Source organism: Equus quagga, chromosome 11 (assembly GCF_021613505.1).
Source record: "Equus quagga isolate Etosha38 chromosome 11, UCLA_HA_Equagga_1.0, whole genome shotgun sequence".
NCBI lineage: Eukaryota > Metazoa > Chordata > Mammalia > Perissodactyla > Equidae > Equus > Equus quagga.
In genome coordinates this window covers 14,388,651-14,415,539 of record NC_060277.1, presented here as the reverse complement: position 1 = coordinate 14,415,539, position 26,889 = coordinate 14,388,651, and positions in this window count along the sequence as shown.

The following is a 26,889-nucleotide window of genomic DNA, read 5'->3' as shown; positions in this document are numbered from 1 at the left end:
GACCAAGGGCGGCAGGCAGCAGAGCTCCAGGCTCTGTCTCTGTCTTCAGCCAGAGAAACTCTGTTTGTTTTTCTTTTAATGCTTCTGGGCAAGATCTAGTAGGGGTAAGTGGTTTCTGTGCCAAATTTTTAGAAAACCACCCTCCTAAGGGAATTGTCTCTGTTTTGGTTCAGTCTGAATCTTCCTCTGTGCTCCCCATATTGCATTTTTATCCTGCCATCTGTGCTGGGATTGCCACTTTTTCCTTGGGGCCTTTACTACTAAGAACTTAGTCTTTGCTTATGCAATTGCTCAAAGAAAAGCCTTTAAGTACCACATCTTTTAAGCTCATTTTTGTTATTTTTATTGTTTTCTGTTTATTAACCTAATTCATGCTTATTGTAGGAAAATGAAAAAGAAAACCAGAGAGAATAAAGAAGAAAATGAAAATCATCCATAATTGCATCACACAGAGATAAATGATGTTGACATTTCCTTCTGAGTTTTAATATGTATGTATCTTAAACTAAATTGGAATTGTACTTTGTGTGGTTTTATGTCTTGTTTTCCTCAGTTAGCATCACATTGTGATCATGTTTCTATTTCATTAAAGGATCATTATTGTTAGCTTTTTAATTCTGAATCCTATATAGGTCTCATAATTTACTTAGCCATTCCTCTATTGTTGGAAATGTTGACCATTTCTCATTTCCTTTATTAAAAATGATGCTTCAACTATCATTCTTGAACAAAAATGATGCTGCAGGGGCTGGCCCTGTGGCTGAGTGGTTAAGTTCGTGCACTCCGCTTTGGTGGCCCAGGGTTTCGCTGGTTTGGATCCTGGGCACAGATATGGCACCGCTCATTGGGCCATGCTGGGGCGGCATCCTGCATGCCTCAGCTGGAAGGACCCACAACTAAAATTACACAGCTATGTACCAGGGGGCTTTGGGGAGAAAAAGGAAAAATAAAATCTTTAAAAAAAAAAAAAAAATGATGCTGGTGGGGCTGGCCCCGTGGCCGAGTGGTTAAGTTCGCGCACTCCGCTGCAGGCGGCCCAGTGTTTCGTTGGTTCGAATCCTGGGCGCGGACATGGCACTGCTCATCAAACCACGCTGAGGCAGCGTCCCACATGCCACAACTAGAAGAACCCACAACGAGAAATATACAACTTTGTACTGGGGGGCTTTGGGGAGAAAAAGGAAAAAAATAAAATCTTAAAAAAAAAAAAAAAATGATGCTGGGGCCGCCCCGTGGTGCAGCCGTTAAGTTCACACATTCCGCTTCTCGCTGGCCTGGGGTTTGCTGGTTTGGATCCCGGGTACGGACATGGCACTGCTTGGCACGCCATGCTGTGGTAGGCATCCCACATATAAAGTAGAGGAAGATGGGCACGGATGTTAGCTCAGGGCCAGGCTTCCTCAGCAAAAAAGAGGAGGACTGGCAGTAGTTAGCTCAGGGCTAATCTTCCTCAAAAAAAAAAAAAAAACCCAAGATCATAAAAAAAAAAAAAAATGATGCTTCAATGAACATCTATGCATATAAATATTTAACTACTTCTCTAAATTTATTTTCTAGGAATCGAATTACTAAGTAAATAAACTTTCTAAGTGCTTACTCTATATATGCCTTGAACATTGCCCTCTAATATCAAAACACAGCCCTCCCATAGTACATTGGAGTGCCAATCTAACTGCACTCTTTCTGGCTTCGAGCTAAAACTTCAAAAGAGTCTTTTTCAGTTTGGTTTTTAAAAAATGTATTTGCAGATCATTGATACATGTTACAAAACATTTGTATTTCATTGCCTGGAGAGATCTATCTATCTAACTATCTACCTATCTCTATCTATCTATCTTTCTATCTATCTATTCTTTTGACCACTTCTGATATGTTGTTTCAATTTTATTCATAATATTTTATGTATTAAGGCTATCAGATCTTGTCCTATCATTTTTATTCTAAATACAAATGACCCATTTTGTCTTTACCTTTTAATTTTATTAATTTTGGGGGGGTAGCATAGGTTTGGTCATAAGCACTCTTCTAATCTCCATTTATGCTTCCACTGTAAGCAGTTTCATCCCCATATGTGGCTTTAATTACTATCTATTACTACATTGATAACTCACAAACTTACATCTCCAGCCCAGGGAGCCCAAGAAGATATGTTGAAGATATGTGTTGGTACAGCTTTTATCTAACAGAATGGAAAGTAAATTGGTAAGAAGGAAGTCCATGAAGTTTTCAAAGACCTTGCAGCAATTTGAACTAAAAGAGATGAAGATGGTACAAAATTAAGAGAGGTCTTTGGAACTCCAGAACATGTACATACGTATACATAAGATGTATGCACATCCTTTTGGTTCTGTTTCTCTGGAGAATTCTATTACAGGGGGTATATAATTTGTGTCTTTACTTCATAGATCTTCAATACAGAGGAACTATGTGAGGGGTTGTACCCAAGGAAGCACACTTGAGAAGCCTCATCTGCATCTAGATCTAATTTAGAGAATTTAGGCTTTGAGACTAAGCCTGATGCCACAATGAGAAAAGACTTATCAAGGGTCTTGGAAGGAGGTGAATATATTTTCCATGTGGGAAGAATGTAAATAATTTGGGGCCATACATTATTTGACACTTCCCATTATGAGGTGGAACTATATTTCTTCTCCTTGAATTGGGATGAACTCGTGATTTGCTCATAACCAAGAAGGTGGCAGAAAGGTGATAAAGATTCCACCTTGTTCGTTAGAAGATTCATTTTGGAGCTCTGTGTCATCTTGTAAGAAGTCTGACTGCACTGAGGCTACCATGTTGTGAGGAAGCTTAGCCAATTGACAAAACCAATATGTAAGGTGTCTACCCAATAGCCCCAGCTGAGCTCCCAACTGACAGCATAACCATGAGACATACTGAGTGGAAATCACCTCCAGAAGATTCCAGCCTTCAACTGCAGAGGCAACTCCAGCTTCAAAGTCTTCCCAGCAGAGGCCCCAGACATTGCAGAACAATAGCAAGACATCTTTGCTGTGCCCTGTCTGAATTACTGACCCACAAAATCTATGAGCAAAAGAAAATATAAATTTTTTTATGTCACTTAAATTTTAGGCTCATTTGTTACACAGCAATAGTAAATTAAATACTCTTCACACTTAACATGTCTAAAACCAAACAGATGATTTCAATTTTCCAATCCATCAAAAAGTCTTGTCAATTATACCTTCTACGTTTCTCTTGCTTCCATCAACTTCTCTCCATCTTCACTGCAACAACCTTCATTCAAACTACAAGACATTCTTGCCTAGATTATTATGGTGTTCTTCTAGCTGATCTCCCACTTTGCACATTGAAGCCAGATCATCCTTTTCAGTATAAAAACCTGCTTATATTTCCTGCCTCCCGTTCCTCACCACGACTTCTGCATAAGTCTAATGTTTCCCTTTTATTCTTAAGGTAAAATAAATATTTTTAACTTGAATTATGACATCTTGCATGATCATCACCCACCTCTCCAGCCTTATCTGGTTCCATACTCTGACCCTTGATCTCTGCATTCCAAATACCCCCTCACCTTTTCTACCTAGCTTCCATGATTATATCTGTAAAAATATCTTTGATTAATGGATTATTTTTTTCTATCTTTCAAATATTGGATAATTGCTTCAATATTTTCAATATTCTTAGTTCCTCAAATGTACCATGGACCTCCCTTCCTTTCCTCCACCAAAAAGGCTATATATTCTTCATAGAAAGACTAAGGACAGGGCACTGATGGTGCTTAGACTCCAGCCTCTAAGGACGGCTGGCTGTGGTCCAGGAGTTAAGGGCGTACATCTAGAGCATAAATGTCCACCAAGCCAGGATCTGCCCAGTGTGGGACAAGCAGAGAAAGAAGGAGAGAAGGACCAGGGGTGGGAAGATGGACGGGGTCAGCTGGTGCCTGCCAGGAGTGACTCCTGCCTTGGCTGTCCACCCCAACCACAGTGTTTGTGCCTTGAGCTGAGAAGGCAGCCGTTGAGACCAGAATCCTTGGGACAGTGGTGATCCAGGACCCTGAGAAAATGGGTGAGAAGAATAATCTCTGCATCTCAGGTATCTCCCAGAGGACACTAAAATCAGACATCCCATGGTCCTCAAACTCCGGAGCAGAGATGAGGGATGAGGCCTGAGGCTCTGCCCTTGCTGCCTCCTCGCTATTTGCAATAGGTGTAAATATGAACAATAAATCCTTTGAAAACAAACAAACAAAAAATTTTAAAAAAAACTGTTGGCCACACTGACAGCAAGGGTCAAGGGCTGAGGACACTCTTATGAACAACTCCCAGTTCACCAACGTCTTTCCTCCTCATCCTTCAGATAGCAGCTCAATCATCGCTTCTCCAAGGAGGCCTTTCCTGAGCGTACAATTTAGAACAAATCTTAGGCTATCATAGCACCATGTACCTCCCCTGAAATATCCTATCATATTTTTAATCTTACATTTATTCTATGATCCTTTAATTTATATTTGATACTTCTCCTCCCCCTAGCTTTCCTATACACACACAAAACTGTAAACTCTGTGAAGGCAAGTGTTCTATCTGTTTTTGCTAATCTTTGTATTTCTAGTGCCCGGAATTCAGTTAGGACTCATAAATACTTACTGAATATATGAATGAAGACAAAAATGCATACAGTGAGCATATAGATCTTTTGCTTTGTTAATTTCCTTGATCACTCTGGTGCTTATAATCATGTCAGTTATTCACTTAAAGCTCTCCTAATTGTTGTATATGCATACATGTGTTCAAACCCATATACACATATTTAACCCATTTGGAAGTATTGCGGTGTTTGCAAGATGAAGATACAACCCATAGTTTTTCTAAATATTTAATTATGCCTTGAAACATCATTTGCAGAAAGATCTACTTCTTGTCTACTACTTTGAGATTCTTTCTCTAATTAAAACCATGTGTAATAATGTCTTCTAACTGATATTGACCTCTAACTGACTTGAGCTATTAATAGCTCTCACTCTACCCATGGCTTGGTCTCTCCTTGACCATCTTTCTAGGCTTGGCCAAGCAAATCCTCAGCTCTATTTTGCCTTTTATATGTTGCATACCCTTTTATTTGGATCCAGTTTTTGTTCTCAAGGACTTGATACTTCAGAGCCCACCTATACCAGCTATTTGGGGTCCAGATCCTCTTTAGTCCAAGACCACAGAAGGACCTGCCCCACTCATCTTCATGTCAGACACTTTGTCCTACAACCTTAGACTTAGTTATAGCCCAGAAGGAAAGGTTGAGTCACATATAGGAAACCTACTGATCTGTTCAGTCACATTTATAGATTTTTCAAGTTATACCATGTCTGTTTAAGTGAATTTAAATAACCTATATTGTGTAAAAAATCTTTCGTGTTATTGAGATATTCACATCTCCAAAGATCCTCATGGTAATCACTCCAAATTCCTTGTTTATCCCTCTTCCCATTTCTGATTTTGTATGTTCACCCTACTTTTGGATTATACTCACAAAAGTTTACAGTTTTTCTTTAAGGATTCACGTCTTGAGTTTTCTTATTAATATTACTGTCTTCTGATTTTTCAAATGCTGTATTTCTGGTTTAATATCTAAAATTTTCTTTCCTAGGGTTTATTTTGTATTTTTCCCCTGACTTTTTGGAGTTGAATGTGTAGTGGGTGCATTTACATTCTTTCAGTCTCTTTTCAATATTAAAAACACTATGTATTTTTTAAAGTATATATTTAAAATAGAATTCTTATGTAAGTGCTTCCCTAGACATATCCTATGAGTTTTGATATACAAGGTTTCTGTTATTTTAATTTTCAAAATAAACTGTGTTACTATCTTGATATTTATTTTTATCCATATTTTCATCAGAGAATACTTTAAAACTGGATTCTTTTTTGATTTTGGTAGTTTGTCATTCATTTTTGTGTGTGTGGTTTAATTTTATTGTAGCCAGCTACTTTTGTCTATTCACTCTCAACTTTGGGGAATATATAGTTTTCTTTATGGCCTCATATATGATTAATCCTCGTGCAAGCTTTAATACAGATATGACACCCTAATTCAACTGTATTAAATATTTTATTGCAATTATCTTAGTTTTTAATTTTTTGCGGTTGCAATCAAAGTCTGAGGAAGGATTTAAAAGTCTTCTACCACTTGTATTTCTAAGTTTTGGCTTCTTCTAATTTGATGCTATATACTCATGTTTGTTGTTATTGTTATAATTTCATTGTGGATTGTGTATTTTTCAACATGTGAAAAAACTCTTTATTGATAAATGCTTTTCCCTTTCTTAAAAGTAATCTCTTGGGACTCGCCCCATGGCTGAGTGGTTAAGTTCGTGCACTCCACTTTGGTGGCCTGGGGTTCATCGGTTCGGATCCTGGGCATGGACCTAGCACTGCTCATCAAGCCATGCTGAGGTGGCGTCCCACATAGCACAACCAGAAAGCCCTACAACTAGGATACATAACTATGTACTGGGGGGCGTTTGGGAGAAGAAAAAAGTGAAGATTGGCGACAGATGTTAGCTCAGGGCAAATATCCCCCAAAAAATCCAAAACTCAGAGTTACTTGAAATAATCTCTTGATTTGATAGTTTTAGATTTATAGAAACATTATAAAGATGATACCCCTAACCCAGTTTCTTCTATTATTAACATTTTACATTACCACGACACATTTGTCACACGACGAAATCAACAGTGGCATGTTACTACTAACTTAATCTTAGAGTTTACCCAGATTTCACAAGTTTTTTCTCTAATTTTTTTTCTCTTCCAAGATCTCACCCAACATAAGAGATTATATTTAGTTGTTGTGCTCCTGTAATCTTCTCTAGTCTATGACAGTTTCCCCGTCTTTCTTTGTTTTTTGTGATCTTGACAGTTTTAAGGAACACTGATCAGATATTATGTAGAGTGTCCCTCAAGTGGGGTATGTCTCATGCCTTCCTTATGATTTTGTTGTTAGTGCCAGTTGAACTAATTCTGAGTCCTAGTGATCCTGGGTACAGCAGAGGGGAAATCTGTCCAGTCTTTTTGCACCATCCTCTCACCATCGGGTGCTGTATCAGACAATTCTCCGCTGCTATTCATAAGGTTTTCAAGGCCAGTTTTTTCAGAATTGGGTGTCCAGGTCCTTCTTCCTAGTCTGTCTTATTCTGGAAGCTCTGCTGAAACTTGTCCACTGTGGGTGACCCTGCTGGTATTTGAAATACTGGCGGCGTAGCATTCAGCGTCACAGCACCACGCAGGCACCACAGTGTGACAACTGACAAATGGGTATGTGGTTCCCTGACCAGGAAATGAACCCGGGCCAACTGTGAGAGTGCTAGATCTTAACCACTAGACCGCCTTTCTCCTATTTAGACTGGAGTTATGCATTTTAGGGAAGACTGTCATAGAGGTGAAGGGCCCTTCTTCATTACATTATATCACAAGCACGTGCCATTGACGTGAGTTATCACTGCTGATGTGGACCTCCATCATGTGGCTGAAGCAGTTTTTGCCAGCGTTCTCCACTGTAAAGTCACTCCCCCACCTCCCACCTTTCCTGATTTTATTATTTGGAAATAAATCATTAAAAGCATCTACATTTAGAAAAAAGAGTGAGGGTAGATTAAGTCCCACCTCCTAGAAGGGAGATGCCTTTCACATTTAATTATACTTTGAGATTTCCTTTAGTTTTGTATCCAACACCTGAATTTTTGTCTGTCCATCTTTCTTTTTGGTGAGGAAGAGTGGCCCTAAGTTAACATATGTTGCCAATCTTCCTCTTTTTGACTGAGGTAGATTGTTGCTGAGCTAACATCTGTGCCTATCTTCCTCTACTTTATGTGGGATGCTGCCACAGCATGGCTTGACACGTGGTACTAGGTCTGCGTCTGGGACTGGAACCTGTGAACCCTGGGCTCCGGAAACGAACATCTGAACTTAACCACTATGCCAATGGGCTGGTGCCTGTCCATTTTTTTTATTTCTGTTCATCCTATGTCATTTTATTTTTGGTCTCCTGGTTTTATAGTTGGATTTTATTTTACAAGCCAACGTGTGACTCTGTGTTTTGTCAGAGAGGTTTCTAAGGACTTTATCTTTACTGACTGATTCTAACTGGCGCTGCTTGCTTCTAACATGTTTCTCAGAAATGCAGCCCCTGACATAGCTCATCAACCCTGGGAGGGGCAGGGAGCTGCTGTATGTGATGGTGGAGCACTCGACAGTCTTCTCTTTGTTAGCTGAATTCTCTGGATGGGGTCAGCTTTCTTCACATATTGCGAGGAGAAACGGGGCACTTTAAATTCTTTTGACAGAGTGAGTCACTTCTAGCTAGGAATGTGACCTAAAAAGAAATTTCTCATTTTGTAACACCATAATCTTTCTGGTTCAAATTTTAATAGCTACCATTTGTGTGTTTGGAGTTATCCTTAATGCTTTACATATAGCATCTTACTTTACCTTCCTAATGTCCCTAAGAGTAAACTTTGTTCTTCCCATTTTGCATATGATAAACCAAAGGTCAATGAACAGTTGTCATTTGTCCTAGGAAATAGCAAGAGTTTGAAAACAGGCCCATTTTACTTCTAAAACTGTGTTATCTTCTCCTCCACCAAATCCCCCAGACGACAGAAAAATGCCTGACAGCGCATTCCTTCTGCTTCCCACCCCTTTGAGGAGCTCTCCAAAATTTTGCCGTTTATTCACCTAAGGCTCAGAATCAAGTAGGCAATTTTAGTGCTATCTTGCTCCCGTTAAGTGATGCAAAACGCAGTAAGCAGTGGTCTAATACAGAGACACACCACACGGAAGACAAGATGGAGTCGCAGGGTAAAATTTTTAGGAGAGAAGAAAGCCCAGTTTAGATGAATTCAACTCAATAAACATTGGATTAGCCCCTGCCATTTGGCGATCCTTGGGGAGATACAAAGATGAATTACAAATTATTTGTACATAAGGAGCTCCCAGATTCTGATAAGTAAACACGATTTGAATTTCGTAAGAATGGGAGTATCCAAAATATGAGACTGTATCATGAAAATAAGGATTACAGTTAGAAGGCTATGTCTTCACTGACATTTAAATGCCAAGCTCTGCCCCTGAGTCAGTGGCTCAGTTGGAAGGAATGGCCTCGAGTGTCATGGGTTTTTTTAGCCAAAAAACTTCTGGTTTCGAAAGACTTAACAAGTTTCATAGACCGTTCAACTTCTTCTTAGGATACAAGTGAGATTTTTTTCAGTTTTAAAATATCTACTTATAAAAATGTTTGTAAAACAAACCCTTCATAGACCTTTCAGAAAACTACTAAATATTAGCTTGTCATGTTAATTGATTTCTAATACTATTGTCATAATTTTGCCTACAATGTCTTTGATTTAAAAACATAATACATGTCAGGGAAACAGACTATGTTCTTGGTAGTTTGGTTAGTATTTGCTGAGTATATGTTTACTTGGAAAAATTAAAACTCAGCATGCTGCTTTCCATAACTTAATCTTAAGCACCCAAAGTGTGTTTAAGTCTTAGCCTATAAAATGTGTTTGAAGCTAAAACGTTACAGATTTTTGAAATCAAAACTTTATGTGCAATCTTCTATCTGATATGGAATATTGAACTTCAGATTTCAGTGGGATTATCTTCAAATCTGGTATTTGTTGAAACGGTATTTGTTGAGAAATTAGACATCCTGTCACACATTATCTAATTTGGTAGCATTAGAAGCGATGCCAAGTTTTCTCCGTGCAGTCTCTGTCCCTCTGAAAAACACATAAGGAGACTTCTAGCAGATGCTGGCAGCACTAAGATTTTAAAATTCTTAGCGTACTAATATTTAAAAGTGGATAAGTTCCATCGATGAAGATAGGTAGGAAAGTACTGTACTTATTTAGACTAATGGAATGATGCAAACCTTGCCTTAAACGTTTTTATTGCATCTCAAATTGCAACAAATCAAAAAAAGATAAATCTTTATGAGACTCCAGTTATTTCTTGCATAGACACTTGCTTGTAAAAATTGTTCTCTGCCTTCATTTATTTTTATTTTATTTTAAAAGCTAAAGCCAAGCCAGGAAGAGACAGACAAGATGAGAAACCCGGAATCAAGGTAAACATTTTTTTACCAAAACACAGCGTTATGAAATAAACTAGAAAGAACATTATCATGCATGTCACACTAGGTGGCCCACATTCCCTCCCCCACAACAAAACTTACTTTACCTTTCTTAGGGAAATTGTCTGTATAAAATCGATGTCATTAGAGAGAATATTTCTGCATTCTTGTCTTTCAAAAATGTGTTTCATATGGAATGTGTTTCTTTTTCTAACTTCCAGCTGATAGAAATATGAGAAATATCCAGGCCCTGCCTGGAGGTTGGACAGTTTTCTGTAACTGATACCATAAAAACTAAAGAGAAAAACTAAAACAGGGCTTGAATTTGCCAAGCACCCATATGTTTGGGCGTATATCTGAATTATCCAAACCCCTTGAGCTTGCAACTCATGTGAAAGTTTTGTGAAGAAAGATTCCCTACTTCTCACTTTCAGCTGAATAGAAGATCTCAAGAACTTTAAAAAAAAGATAGGGGGCCGGCCCGGTGGCACAGCGGTTAAGTTTGCATGTTCTGCTTCTCGGCAGCCCAGGGTTTGCCGGTTTGGATCCCGGGTGTGGACATGGCATGGCTTGGCATGCCACGCTGTGGTAGGCGTCCCACATATAAAGTAGAGGAAGATGGGCACGGATGTTAGCTCAGGGCCGGTCTTCCTCAGCAAAAAGAGGAGGATTGGCAGTAGTTAGCTCAGGGTTAATCTTCCTCAAAAAAAAAAAAAAGATAGTCACTTGGCAGTTTTCATGTGGTCACATGCTCAACAAATTAGTTGTGTGTCCAAAGAAAAAAAAGGAAAAGACTTATATGCCAATATAAATTCCATAGAAGCTTAAGAAATTATAAAATATAGTAATAATAGTAATAAGTGCATAATAATTAAAAAACTTAGCCTAAGATACTCTAAAAGCTAGAAGACTGGCTGAAATTAGATTAATTTGATTGGCTTCTGTCTTGCATCTTCTGCTTTTTCCTTCCCTCCCCTGCCACTCTGTCCCTTATTGGCCACATGCAGACCTAGAGAGATAATCAAGGTAGATTAGGAAGTTTTCCAGGAAGCTCAGCCCACCAGTGGGTGACACTTAACATGAAGTCATGTCACGTCACCAGCAAGATGTGACGTTTTGTGTGCCAGGGATAAGCTGTGTTTACTAACTAGTTTGTGAGTTTCGCTATTGTCTTCTGTCCCAATTTGCCTGAGTACCTACTTGTTCTTTAAATGAAGGCCTTGCTATTGGGCCTCATTCAAACTATCTTCCCTTTCTAGAACTGCAGGCTGGTTGTTAGATCCACCCGCTGAATGGCACATTGTTGTGTGTGAACAGAGATCTCCCAGAAATCAGGAGGCAGCATCTCATCTGAGAGGCAGTGAGTCAAAAGACATTTTGCTGCTGTGCTTTATTCATTCATTCGTTCATTCACTCATCCGTGCATTAATTAGTATATTATAGATTTGTTCAATGTGTCCAAGAGAAATTTTTAAGATAGAACCTCCTGGATTTAGTAACTGGTTGGATGCAGGGAGAGATAAAGGGGAAGGCTTTACCAGTTCTGGTTTTATAAAAACTTTGCCAAGTGAATTTCTACTACCAGGGGACCAGATCATCAACTTTGTACCCCGCTTCCCCTTGACTCCACTGAACAAAATGTACCCCAGGCAAGGGGTTCCTCTGTCCTGAGCCTACTCTCCTCTGTCCTCCGCCGCTCTTACTGCTTTAACAGGCTCGTCTTTCCTGCTACCTGGGGAGACTGCTCCCACGACGGCAAATTTGACCTTAAAGGTCTTTTAAAAGTGACGATTTTAAATTAGAAGCTAAACCTACTTAAGATTTATAACCTTCTTTTTACTATTTAGCGCAAATGACTATTTAATCTCTATATTCCAAAAGTTACCCTGAGAAATAATTACTGGATAAGCTAAATGTCTTTAGATATGTTATGAAGCATAGCACAATATTTAATAAGCAAATGGAATTTGGTACATATTTCTCATCCTCAGGAAAGCCTTCTTTCTGTGACTATGATGTGATTTTATTATTGCATCTTTTAACAGAAAGGAAAGATTTAATTTGTAAAATAATGACACAAAATGTGATAAAGAAGTTACATTTTTAAGAAAAGTGAGCTACTTTTTAAAAATTAGGAAACCAAGAAAATGAAGGAAGACAGGCTGTTTTCCATGCGCATCTTGTATTTGTGTAAACTGTATCAAAGCAAAGGCTTTGTATGTAAAACAAATGGCTTCCCATGCAAGACCTGTGATTGATTGCCAGACAAGTGATAAAGACTAGATTTGACTTGATCTCGTTTTTTTCTGTTCTCATACATGAGCAAACTCTGTGTTTGAACTCGTTAGTTCAAAGCCCACCTTTGACAGCTAACAATTGGTGATTAGAGGAGGTTTAATCCTCACGCACCTCCCAGAGATATGCTGGCAGAACGCAAATGCTGGTGATTCTGGGCTTCCTTCACAGAAAAATTTCTTCTAAAGAGATTATTTTAAAAGTCTTTCTTTATCCTCCATATCTTTGAAGAACTTAGGAATGGTAAATATCATCTCTTTGATTACGAGCTTGCAAACAAGTGCAAAGTGGTTATTTTCCTGGCCTGGTTATGTTCAGACGGAACATAATCTTTTCACACTGCTCTGAACAAAGGCCAAGTCTTTTTTCTAAGATGTTGGGAAATGAAGTGAAAAACTATTTTAATAGTCCTTGTTCTGATTTTCTCTAGGTCTTCTTTCTTTCTTTCTGAAAATATTGGAAGCTAATAAGAAGACAAGAAAAGTTTGACTTTAGTTGCAGAAAAAGTAAACTTGTGACTTCATACATGCTGTTTATTTGGCACGTCCAGTGTGCTTTAATGATATTCACATTGGTCAATGTCATCTCTTAACACTGATGTTATCCAAAATTTCTGTATTCTCTATGTCAACCGAGTAAACAAACACAAACATATGTTGAGAGCAAATATACAGTCTCTCTGTAAATATATAACTCTATGGAAACAAACAGAAAGTTATCAGAAGGAGAAATGATAGCGTCTCAGTATCCTGGGGGGTGACAGCACGATTACCCCAGCCCTGCCGCTAGATGTCTAGGACAACTGATTTCTTTCAGAAGCTGATGCTGTCTCAGGCTCACAGCTACATACGTATAATTGTGTTAGCACGTCAAAGGCATTTGACACATCATGAAATCATAAACTTCATTAACTCTCAAGGTGCGAACGTGCTGAGATAATGTAAATGGATTAGACTTTTAAAATATAAGACATTTTTTAAAGGCGCACACAAAAATAATTTTGCATTCTATGAAAGAAGTGGTTCTTTTTATTTATTTATTTATTTTTTTTTCCTTTTTCTCCCCAAAGCCCCCCAGTACATACTTGTATATTCTTCGTTGTGGGTCCTTCTAGTTGTGCCATGAGGGACGCTGCCTCAGCGTGGTTTGATGAGCAGTGTCATGTCCACGCCCAGGATTCGAACCAACGAAACACTAGGCCGCCTGCAGCAGAGTGCGCGAACTTAACCACTCGGCCACGGGGCCAGCCCCAGAAGAGGTTCTTTTATGTTATAACAAGAATCCTATTAATTTCTTTTTTCTACACTGTCTTAAAATATACTTTATTTTTTAAGAAAAAACAATCTCATATTTCTTTTAGCAATAATAGTGTTTTCTGTGTTGGTTAATGATATGGGTATATTCAATTACCTAAAATATTATTTCCTTGTCTTTAAGTAGACATTCCTTTAACTTCTTAAAATCTTATTTTCTTGAAGAAATAAAATGAAATAAAATGTTTGCAGGAAATGAAAAATAATTAGCCTAGTGATCTTCTTTTCTTCCCAACTACAACTTTTTTCTTATAAGTAATCTGAAAATAAATAGGAAACATTTGTCTTCTCCCATGATTTTGAAACATTAATAAATAAGAAAATACTCTTTAAACAATTTTTTTAAAGTATGGAATTTCAAAATATATAAAATCTAGTCACTGTTGAAACATGAGGGAAAGAAGATAAGTAAAAGAGTAAAATAACAAATAATAATGTTAAAAAATCAGAGAAAAAAAGATTAGAGAAAAGAAGAATAGTAAAATAACTTTCAATCCCATGACCCAGGGTGAACCAATATTAACATGTTGGCAGGCACCCCTCAGAATTTTTTGCATGTATGCATAATCAAGGTCTGGTTTTAGCAACTTTGGGAATTAAAATAATGTTCTGTTTCTTTGTTTGTGCAATTTAAAGAACTCAACTGTGGTCCAGTCTTTCCTAAGGGTCTTTTAGCCAAAGACTCTCAAAAATCCCTGACTAATTCGGACTGTTGGAGAATCAGCCCTCATGCTAGCCTCTGCTCTCTTTGGGGAGAAGAAAATCTCAGATATGACCCTTTCAGCCAATCTCCTATCCAGTAGTCCTCAAAACAGCGACTATCCTAACTCCAGCGGTCTGTGGTCTGTCGCCTCCTGTAGCTTTTTCCTACCATCAGTTTCCTCTGAGTACGGCTGATGGAACCAGAATTCAAATTAACTTCATTTAGATCAGAGGTCAGCAAATTTTTTCTGTAAACATCCAGAAATAATTATTGAAGCTTTGTGGGCCAAGAGGAAAGCTCAAGGATATTAGGCAGGTACTTATATACCAAGACAGAAAACAAATTTCTATACACTTTGTAATTGATGAAACAAATATAATAATAACAATAATTGAGTACTACAGTAGTCAGATTATTTTGAGTACCACAAAGTAATGTTTTGTACTACAGGTCTACTAAGAAGAAGAATGGAATTCTCGTTTTGGGGAGTGGGGTAACATTTTGCTTAATTCGGGTTCAAAGTCTCAAGTCTATTGGAGTTCAATGTTTCTTATCATCGAAATTGATTGCAAATATTCATCTGTTAATGCTATCTGTAATGAGAGTTTATGTATTTCATTGTTGAAAATGTCTTTTCATAGAGATAGTGCTGCCAAATACTGCTATCAATCCACCAGCATATGATTTTAATCATATTTAAAACTTGAAATGCATTAACAAAATTCTGTTCAATCTTTCTTTAGATATTTGCCTTTTAGCATGTCATTGCATTTCAGATTAATCATTTTGAATGTTAGGTGAAAGCTTCTCAATTGCACAGTTAGGTGGATTTTGAAATAATGAAATTTCCTTTCTACTTGCACTGAGGTTTGAAAAATGCTGCTAAAATCGTAGTTTGAGCTCAGAAAATACTCTTGCTGCAAAGTTGTATGGAGATGGAAATCTTTACTCTTGTTTAAACTTTTGCCAGCACATAATGTGTATAAAGCAGCTTAAATTTGTCATTCAAGAAAACATTAGTTGTCAAAAAGGACATTACGGCAGTATGTTTCACATACAAACTCTATTGCTTTGTAATTTTGGATTTAATTCATTAAGAAACATTATCAAGGCTGCAGTGAAAGCAAACTTCTAAAACTATTTAGTATTCAGTAATGCTGATCGAGGGCAGTTCTTCTTGTTTAAGAAAATTTCACAAGCTTAGTAAATTTGTCCAACAAGCCATTTTCTGCATCACACATGGTTATTCCTACCATTAGTTGTAACACATCTTAGCAGGTTCCACTGCAGAAGGTACTGAATTAACGCTTCCTCAACTTTTTGGAAAAATATTCTCTCCTATAAATCTCCCACATAGGCTGTTCATTGACATTAATTCTTCAGTCATGTCAAATTCGGCCTTAATTCTTCAGTTGAATAACAGTTGAGTAGTATTGATAACATCTGTTAATTTATCAAGAACCAAGGAAAACCACTAAAAATAATTTATTTCATTTTTTATTTGGCTATTGAAGTTGCCCACTATCTCCTCAACTGTTTGAACAAATGTTCCCACTACAAGGCTTATAGCTAAAAGCTGTAGTAAGCCTTCTAAAACTAAAAGGCTTAAACAAATTCATTTTCTCTCCATAGGTTTCCTCAACTGCCGCAATCAAATACAATCTAATTAATTCACCATTTGTAAATAGCTTTCTTTGTTTGGCTAACAAATGAGCAATCTGGATACTTACTTTGGTTGCAACTTTGTATTTTTGTGAAGAAATTATGCTGTGATGAAATATTCCACATTAAATTTTCTAATTTTTCTGACCGTTGCTTTTCTTTGGGTTGGAGGTATTGCGTAGAACGCTTAGTCTGGTAATGTAGATGTATGTTGCATTGTTTTAGCATAGCTATGTTGTCACTACACAGTAAACACTATCCTTCATCATCTAATTTGATAATAAAATAACCCATAATCCACTGTGCCTTAAAAGCACAACTTTCAAAGTCCAATTTTCTCTTCTTTCCTTGTGTTGACGTGATAGGTATGCACTGGTAATTTATAAAGATCATGTTGTGGTGCAGCAATATGCGTGACATTGGAAAAGCTGTTGAGTTATAATTACATCACTGTGATTTGTAGCGTACTGAGCAGGAGATGAAATGATGAGAGTGTCCCATATGGTCTCTGTTGTGACTACTTAACTTTGCCCATATCACATGAAAGCAATGATGTATAACACATAAACAAATGAGTGGGGCTGTGTTCCAAAATTATTTCATTTATAAATGCTGAAATTTGAATTTCATATGATTTTAACGTGTCACAAAGCATTATTATTCTTTTTAGTTAATCTCAACCATTTAAAAACATTAAAAACATTCTTAGCTCATGGGCTGTACAAAAACAGGCAGAAAGTCAGATTTGATCAATGAGTCAGACTTTGCCAATACTTATGTAGACTGAAAACCTTAGATTGCTGCCATTTCTGCCTCTATTCACGAAGAGAAGGAGGAGGGGAAGAAGGATGGAGGGGAAGAAAAGGAGGAGGAGGAAGAGGAAGAAGGAGAAGGAGAAGAAGAGAAGGAAGGAAGGCAGGAGGAGGAGGAGGAAGAAGAGAAAGAAGAAGGAGAGGAAGAGGAGGAAGAGGCAGAAGGAGAGAAGGAAGGTATTTTATGCTATAGCTCACTAAAGGCTACTCCTCGTGGTCAAATTTAGCTCAGTTTCTGTCTCTAGAATCACACTTGGACCTTTCCATGACTCTAGTTTTGTATTGTGAATATTGTACTGCCAAGGAAGTACTAGCTGCTACAGTCCCAAGGTCAGATTTAGGACTAATAGCTTCCTAGGATTATGAGAGGAGAAAATACTCACTGACTTGCCCTTCACGCCATAAGAAAAATGATAAAATAAGGCAGTGCAATGTTGGTAAATTTTCAGATATCTGAGCTGCTCAATCTTATTTGTGTCCATGTTGTTGGTGTAAGTTCTCATGCACATATTATATATAAACTGGAGCTCTCCCCACCTACATTCAAACACAGACTTTTAGAAGGAAAAATCATAAAGAATTCAATTGGAACTTCTCAAGAAGGGAAACTAAGGCTAAGGCACTTGTACTTTGTATGATGTCTTTTATAATGATATCAGACTCAGTTGGGCATGGAAGGGTCAAATGCTTCTTAGAATATTAATGGCAGAGGGTATTGATCTGAAAAGAACAGGCCAAAGTAAGGCTAAAAGATAAAAAATAACCTTTTGTTTTCACACACACACATGTGTTTATGTGTGCATGCATGTATTTTGAATTTGAGATTTGGTTTTGAAATCTTAGTGTCCACCTTGATGAGCATTACCTACCCGATGACCTAGTGTGAAAAGAAGTCATGATGCTTTCTTCTGGAATACATACTGAACCTGTATTGAAACAATTATATTTACTTTTAATCACGTAATTAGAATACATCTCCATCTCCTGAACAGCAGAGATCCTCATAAACATTTGACCAAAGTCAGAAGTGCCATTAAAATTTCCAGACATAAAATAGACCAAAAAGAGAAATTTCTGCCTGCCGCGGAAAGTGGTAAGATTTCCCACCCAAAGAATAAATAACTCAAATAGAAAGATGAAGGATTTCTTTAGGGAAACACGATTCTGAAAAAAGAGGGAGGTTAGGAAGAAGGAAATTTTGTGGGGATCTAAGTGTGGTAGTATAAAGGAGTGACTACATTAACTACATCAGAAGGAGTTCCAATTTTCCTTACTTCTCATTTTATTACCGTCCAGAAATTTGTCCAAATCATGAATTTTGCATATGGATGTCTTTAATGTGGTGGAGCCTAGTGATACAAGGTGGTTATGGGAAGGGTAGATTGAGAAATGCGCAGAAGAGATTATAGGTGTCCTTTTGGACCCTTTAGGGGGTGATCCAAGTCTTTAAGAGTGTGTATCTTTGATTGCTGAGGCTATTTTGCAACTCCACAGGGATAGGAAACTGATAACTTATAGGAAGCTACAGGTAATGCAGATGAATCTTTTCCAGAGCAACAGAAATGAAATTGTCACTTAGAGATAGAATTGACTTAAAGAGTAACATTACCCCATAAAGTGGTTCTCAAAGTATGATTCGGAGTCCCCTTGGTGTCCCAGAGATCCTTTCCAGAGGCCTAAATAGCCAAAACTATTTTCATAATACTAGGATATATCTGCCTTTTTCACTTTTATTCTTTCATAAGTTTACAGTGGAGTTTTCCAGAAGCTACATGACATATCGTATCACCACAGATGAATGCAGAAGCAGATATGAGAATTCAGACGTTTTCTATTAAGCCAGATATTAAAGAGATTTGCAAGAACATAAGACAATGCTACTCTTCTCACTAAATTTGTGTTTGTTTTGGAAAGTACAGTTAATTTTTTAAATATATTACTTATGATTTAAAGTACTATCTCTCACCTCAAAATTATTCAACCATTATGTTTCTTCTAGTATTTCAGGGCTTTAACTTTTTACATTTAAATTTTAGTACATTTTTCATTTATTTTGCTGCATGGCATAAGGTAGGGATGTAATTCTTTTCTCAAGTGGTTGGCTAGCTTATTGACTAAACAAATTTTCTTTTCTTAATCATTTGAAATGGTACCTCTGTCATATATTAGACTCATATATACTTGCTTGTTTCTAGATCTTCTGGAATGTTACATTAATTTATCTCTATTTTAGTACTAGTTACTGAATTTTTAAAATATTAAAATTTTATAGTATATTTTAAGGTATACTACAGTAAGGGTACCCTCATTATTCTTTTTCACATTTCTTTTCCAAAATAAAATTCTTAAGGAAAGCAAATATGTTCAAAAATAGTAAGTAAATATATGAATTATGTGTAAACTCTTAGTAAAGCATTGAATAGTCTTTTTTTCCCATTCCACAAAGATTTTATTTTTTTCCAGTTTTATTGAGATGTAATTGACATATAACACTGTATGAGTCTTACGTGGACAACATAATGATTTGATATGTGTATGTATTGCAAAATGATTAGCACAATAATTTTGTTTACTATCCATTACCACACATAGTTACAATTTTTTTTCTTTGTGATGAGAACTTTTAAGATCCACTCTCCTAGCACCTTTCAACTATACCAAACTGTGTTGAATAGTCTTTAGACAGAGTTGAAACCGAGTCTACTAAAACCCAAAAAGCCATATTGAGCAACTACAATGTGCCACATACCCTACAAAGTGCTTTGCATTGACATATGTGCTAGTTTTGGCTAACTCTTCTTGCTTAGGCAACGTCTCAACTCATGTTTTCTTCTTAGCTGGAATATAAGGCATCCAGAAAATAATAATGTATCTATTTAAAATTTACCTATATTTACTATTTTTTCTTTCCAAATCACTAGCCACTCTTTCTTATAATTAATTATTAGTTTGAAAAGAAAAAGAATTCTAATATATCTTTCATTTTCAGCAAGATTGCAAATGTGCTAATCAAAATGTCCATTGCGGGCCAAAAATAAGGTAGCACATTTTCCTTTCCTCTGCTATGGGCTATGAGGTTGTCATGATTCTGTAGATATTTGCCTGGGGAGTTTCCTCTCATCCTCCTTCATAACAGCAGTGAAGAATGACAAGACAAGAGATAACACACATTGGCAATGTCATAAAAGATTTCATTCCCTAAAACTATCTGCTGTTTTTTGGCACAAAACATGGTAAATATTAACAACATTAACTACTATGGTGGTTAAGGTTATCTTTCAACTTGACTGACCATGAGGGGCCCACATTAAACATTATTTCTGAGTGTGTCTGGGTCAGATTAGCATTTGAATCAGGGGAGTCAGTAAAATAGATGGCCTTCCCCAGTGTGTGTGGACATCATCCAGTCCATTGAGGGCTTGAATAGAACCAAAGGTGGAAGAAGGAGGAATTCACTCTCTTTTATTTTTTTCTGCATCACTCATTGAGCTAGGACATCTCATCTCATCTTCTCTTGCCCTCTGACTGGGATTTACTCCATTGACTCCTCTGGGTCTCAGGTCTTTAGACTTGGACTGAATTCCATCACTGGCTTTCCTGCATCTCTAGCTTGCAAATAGTAGATTGTGCGACTTCTCTCTTCCGTAGTCGTGTGAACCAGTTCCTCATAATAAATCTCCTGCTTTTGTTTCTTTTTCTCTGGCAAACCCTAATACAACTACCTTTGGTATAAAAAAAATCAAGAAAAGCAGCAGCAGTAACAGCTGTGGCATTTTAGGAACATGTTTGAGTGGCTACTCCATAGTTCCCTGTCATTTTAATTATTCATCCATTTATTTGTGCTAAATGTTTCCTAATCATCCCTTGTAAGAAGATTTAATTCTTTTCTCTTCTCTTTTTTCAGTTTAATTTGCATAATATGAAGCTACGTGTAAAATGTCTATATGGTTCTTCATATGAATGCTTCTTTTCTTTACTCAGTTCTTTAGGCTTTCTACATAAAATATCTTGGCATAGTTAACTTATTCCACATGTCACTGCCTTTGAAATTCCACGAGGGGTTTCCTGTGCTCTGTTGGCCTTTCCCACTTTCTTCTTTTTTTCTCTCCAGATTCTTCTGGGCAGTAATATCAAATAACTATGAGGACATCTGATACTTCCAGAGAGAGGATTTTCTAGCTGAAAAAAAACTTTTTGGAAACAGGAAATCATTTTTAGTTGACCGCATTCAGAGTTCCAAAGCTTTCAGCTTTGGAAAGTTTTATTTTATTGCTTTTTTATGTTAGCATAATGTAGGCTCCCATACTTAGTCTGGATGTTTTTCTTGGAATTATAACTCTAGAAAGTGATACATAAAAATGTTCTGCAGAATGTAGCCTGATATGTGTGCCAATAGTTCTTTCTTTCTTTCTATCTATCTGTCTATCTATCCATCTAAATTGTCTATCATCTATCTATCACCTCTGTAAAATAAGAAATGTATGTAAAACAACAGAGTTATATATTGCAAACAAATAAAACTAGCGTTATAAGTAGTGATGTACAACGTAGTATGAAGGAAATTATTTTGGTACTCTATAAAGAACTCTTATGAAATACATTATATTTGAATTTATATGCTTGCTCCTGAATATGCAAATTACTTTTATAAATTATAAAAGGTTTAGAGGAAGACAAGGGCTTGACAACACAATTATAGTGTGTTAATTTTGTTTATATGGAGACAACTGGCAATAGCACTACTTTGACCCAAAAAGTCCAGGTTAACCGATAGAATCTACAGTAAACCATTGAAGTTGAAGTAAACCAATCGGAGCTGGATAACATTCCCTCTCCACTTTGTTCGCCTTTGTCTACTCAAAATGTTAATTTCCAAGCAATAGAGAAAAAAATTAATACATTACCTCTTTCACAATTTATTTTTGGTTCCATTAGGTAAGACTCAAGGAGAAGATTGAAACATAGGTTAAGTGCTCACCATTTTTGAAAGGCCATCAGTTCATTTTGCGTAACCGTTTTTGGAAACCAAAGGAAAAGCAAAGCTACTTCAGCATTTCTTTCCTGTATGCATCACATATCCTGAGGCACATGAAGAAGAATCAGCACTTCCTCTGGTGACCTGAGTTTGGGGCTACCTAGCAGAGAATGAGTGACTTTGCGTAAGCCATCATGAGGCCTGAGCCTCTGGCCTCATCAGTAGTCATGGGAGCCCACGCTAAGGAAAAGTGGAGTCCAGGGCCACGTAATCTGCTTGAAAGGCTCTGAAGAAAACATGATGCACGGATCAAATTCCCGATGCTACTAGGAGGAGTGCTGAATATGGTTGCTTAGAGAACTTCAAGGGGAAGTGCCTCTCCTTACCCCTCTGTATGCTTCCTGTCACAGAGATCCATCTGGAATATCCGCTACTGTATCTGTAGTGCTCACGACATTGTAGGTGTTCAATGAATGACAAGAGAACATAAAAAGTGTTATAAACTATCCCATAGAAATGATCGCACTGAGCGTTCCAGGCTCAGAGGGACCCTGGGCCACACTGAGGACTTTAGAGGACACCAGACATACAGAAAGCTCTAGTGAGAGATGACTGTCACAGGAGCTGCTACCAGGAGAGAAATCACTGGAAACCATAAAAATCACAGACAGCAGAGCGAAGTGTGAGCAGCAGTAGAAGGAGAGCTGCCTGGAGTTGCATCTGTTGCTAACAGGAATTGCCATTGAAAGCATCAATCTCAAAACTTCAGCTCCAAGCTCTCTGCTGGGTCACAAAGTTTGTAAGTGGTAGATTTAGAATCTAAGGGGCAAGGGGAAAAATGTAAAAAACAGATGACTCATGTTTTATCATTCAATTTAGAGCAATCTAGCATGCACTTTTTTTGCGGATTCACTGCAAGCTTAGCACAGTTGCTAAGCCTCTTATCTCTTTGAGTCTTAGTTTTAAACATCTATAACTTCAGTTGTCATCTCTTTAGGATTCAGGGGGAAGAAATGACTCACATGAGCACAACTCACATATGCCTGGGTTATACCAGAATCAATGACTCCACCACTGAAAAAAATTTTAAGCACCCACTTATGTTTGATAAATTGCACTGGGTTGGTTGCAAAAGGGAATGCCTAAATACGGTTCAGAGTGTCCCATTTCATAATTATTTTCCTGAGACGGCTCACCTGGCTGGGAACTGTACTTGTGTTCATTTTTTCCAGTTCATTACTAGGTACCTCCATTCAGAAAAGACCCATCTACGTAAGGGTTATTTTAATCGTATTACGGTGAAACTCATGCCAGGAATCGCTGGTATATTCACAGTGTGCTACGGCAGGTGTCGTGAGTGGATTTCCTGCTGAAGAGCCAGATTCCTCCAAAAGAAGATTATCAATTCCAAGGAAAGCAAGTGTGGCCAGCTAGACTGACGACTCCTGCACGTGGGTGTTGCCAGGTGAAATAATCTTCTTCATGCCAGACCACTGCTTGCCAAAGGGCTTGGACAGCCTGTTTAATATCACAGCCTCAGAATTTCCTTGGACTGTGCTAGAAGCATCTTTTCCAAATTCAGTGTTTTCAGCACGCCAACTTAACCTCTCGTGTCCTTTATACTTAGCTACTCTTTTTCACTAAAATACTCAACATCTTTACACCTGAAACATGAGTCTAAAGAGATTGTGAGTAGTTGGACCATTGGAAATATGTTCCCAAAAGTAATTGGAGAAAACAAAATTGATTGCTAAAATGAGTTCAACATAAAATCTTAAGTGACTCTGTCTGATTTCTTCCAAGTGGATGGAAGTGAGATGGATACCAATGTCAACTTCTGTGTGCTGAGATCTCTTGCTACTGCCAGTAACATGGTGTCTTTCCTTAGCCACTGACTGTAGCAAAATCCTATCTTATTTTTTAATGAAAATTCTGGAAGATACACAAAAGTAGAATAAAAAAGGAAAAAGAAAGAACTCATGATTTTATATTCTCCTATGACTATATTGATGTATTCATCTGTCTAGAAAAATCCGTTTTCTATATATGTACTCTGAGTTTTCTTGGCAGTTATTTGTTAATATTTATGGACCATGTGTTAGCCATGATCCCTAGATTTTCTACTTATTACTATATTTTATCCTCACCCAAATCCTGTGAATTAAGTAGTATATTTTACAGATGAAGAAACTAAAGTTCACAGAAGTTTGGTACCCCATACCACACAGTAAAGGAAAGACTGAGATTCGCACCAGATCTCTCTAATTCCAACAGCCATTGTTAGCTCTTAGGATTTGTTGTCAATACTGCAAGGGAGCTCACAAACACAAGCGTACCTGAAAAATGGATCACCCACAAGGGTAATAACCACCTTTTTAAGGGGGAAAAATCGGGTTACGTTCCCTGAAAACTGTTAATCTATGTATTTATGGTTAAACTCCACAAGGCTGGAGACCACTGAGACCTAGACGTCCTCCTAAAGCCAATGTCACCTTTTACAATCGGGGACATTTGGCAATCCTAGGCGAGCCACATGGATTTATTTCTTACATATGTGGCGGCAGACGAATGTGCAGACACTGCAAAGCTCAGAGGAGCTCGTCCTGTAGACAATTCTGTCCCAGACGTGACATTTAAGTTCTCTCAGGAAACGTTAAGTCGTTGAAGTTTTATGCAGTTCTAGCAAGAGCACAAGAGGTTTTAATAAATTTTTTAAACAAATGGACAGTTATTAAGAAAAACAAGGCAGCGTAAACATATTTACTTTAGCTTAATATGCACTAGAAAGGTTGGATTCAGATTTTCTTGATCACAAGGGTGATTATACACAGCTTAGCCAGGGTTTAGGAGTTAAGCAGCATATATTGAAGATCTCACCTGTGTCAACACCTGTTCTTTATCTCAGCTCCTCTGAAAAGTTGGGGTAATAACACCTCTGAGTGCTGTTGTGAAAGACAGTGAATGAATGAAGGAGGAAAAGTACTCAGGCCTCTGCCTGAATCGTGGTTTCCATTCAAGAAAAGTTAGCAATTCAACACTAGAACAGGTTATTGGTCGATAGAATCCACAACTTGTAAATATATTCTTTTCTATTTTTCAGTGAATTTTGCACAATGTTCCTTTTTATCTTGTAATAAATGATTTAAAATTCAGGAAAAAACTTCAAATATACGTAGTTAAAAACCATTGTTCCTAGACTTTCGTCTCCTTGTTCTTTATGCCATACTTGCTCAGTATTCATGATTTAATTCAATATTAAGAGTGCTCCTTCCTATTTTACATCAATTGCCAAGTCATTTAAAGCACTAATCACATACCTGTATTATATTGATTAGCTTTGTATCACTGTGATCTCTTAGTATCAAGTCATTGTTTTCTCTACCATTTTAACGATTTATCCAAACTCTAAATCACAATGTTTGGAACTACAAAATTGAAATAATCAGGTAGAGAAAAAAACTATCAAGCCCAATGAGCTTTAGCAAATGAGAAAAGACGGGTCTAAAGCCCGGTGCTGCCCTTTAGTCAGTGCAAGCTCGGGCAATCACTCATGAGTCCCGGGTTCAGCTTCCTCAACTGTAAGATGATCATCATATGTGTCAGGCCTTCCTCCAAGGGTGTTGTGAAATAACATATTATATGTGAAAGCCATCTGCAAACTGTAGTCTGAGAGGATGAGAGCTTGTTTATTTAAACTTTGCCGTGAGATAGAAGATAAAATACGTGAAAAGCCCCTATCAGCAGTACAGTGCATATGGTACGCATAATGTCGTGTGAGAGCTTATTTATTTAATCCCTCACAATGGAGGCTCTGTGGTGTGAGCTGAGGTTTTGTAACATTGTCGAGGCTTTCCAGAAAAGGCGGCAGACCACACTAAGGAGAATCTGATAAAGATCAAATAAGTGGTCTTAAGAGAGTGTACTGTGGGTGTTCAGAGAGGGAAACAAGAACTAGAGGCCAGCTGGGTTCTTCAGAGAACAGCTACAAAGAGGTGCGTTTTTGACAGCAGCGTTGGATTTGGGGTAGGATTGAAATAAACAGAGGGCAGAAGGGGGAGTTCCAGATGGAGGAAGAGCCCGAGCCATCACGTGTAGAGGTAGGAGAGCTCAAAGCCTGAGCGATGGACTGATTTGGATACAGCAGAACCTTCCTGCAGGGAAGCAGTGGGAGATGGAACTGGCAAGACCCAGCAAGTCTAAGCGGAATGCCAAGAGAATGATGTACTTTGTTAACACAGCACATTTGAAAGGAAGGCCACAGAAGGATTCTTGAGCAGGAGAATGATGTGGTAAAAACTGTGAACTCTAGATTCAGACAAACCAATTTCTAATCCAAATTGGCCTTTTACTCAATGTTTTCTTAGGCAACCCTTCCTGGACGTGCATGGTGCACTGGGAAAAGCGTGAACCTGGGAGTCCACGGAGGACCTTAGGAATGTGAGGCCTCTTTTCTGGACCTACCTTTTGGCCAGCGTGGCGGGCAATGCCATCCTCTCGTATCCTGACTCTTTATCACTTCTGAAACCATCTCGGCCACATTTTTCCTTCACTGAATTTCTATCACTGTTCTTCCATGTTAAGAGTACAAAAGCAGATTAAGAAATGTTTTCTCCTAAAAGTCCTCAAAAAAGTTCCAAACTGTCCTGTCTGTTATTAATTCTTTTTCAATCCCTTTATTTCTCAATCTCCTTTAGTTGGTCACATTGCCTTTCAGCATCCAGTGTATTACTACATTACAATTAGAAACACATGATTATATTTTTTATTTAATTATTTTACTGAGGTCACGTTGGCCTATAACACTGTGTAAGTTCAGGTGTACGTTATTATATACCAGTTTCTGCATAGACTGCATTGTGCTCACCCCCAATAGTCTAGTTTTTATCAGACACCACACATATGTGCCCTTTTAACCCTCACCCTACCCCCGCCCCTAAACCCTTCCCATCTGGTAACCGCTAATCTGTCCTCCTTCTCCAAGAAACACAGGATTACATTTTAAGTGATCATTTCCTATCCAGA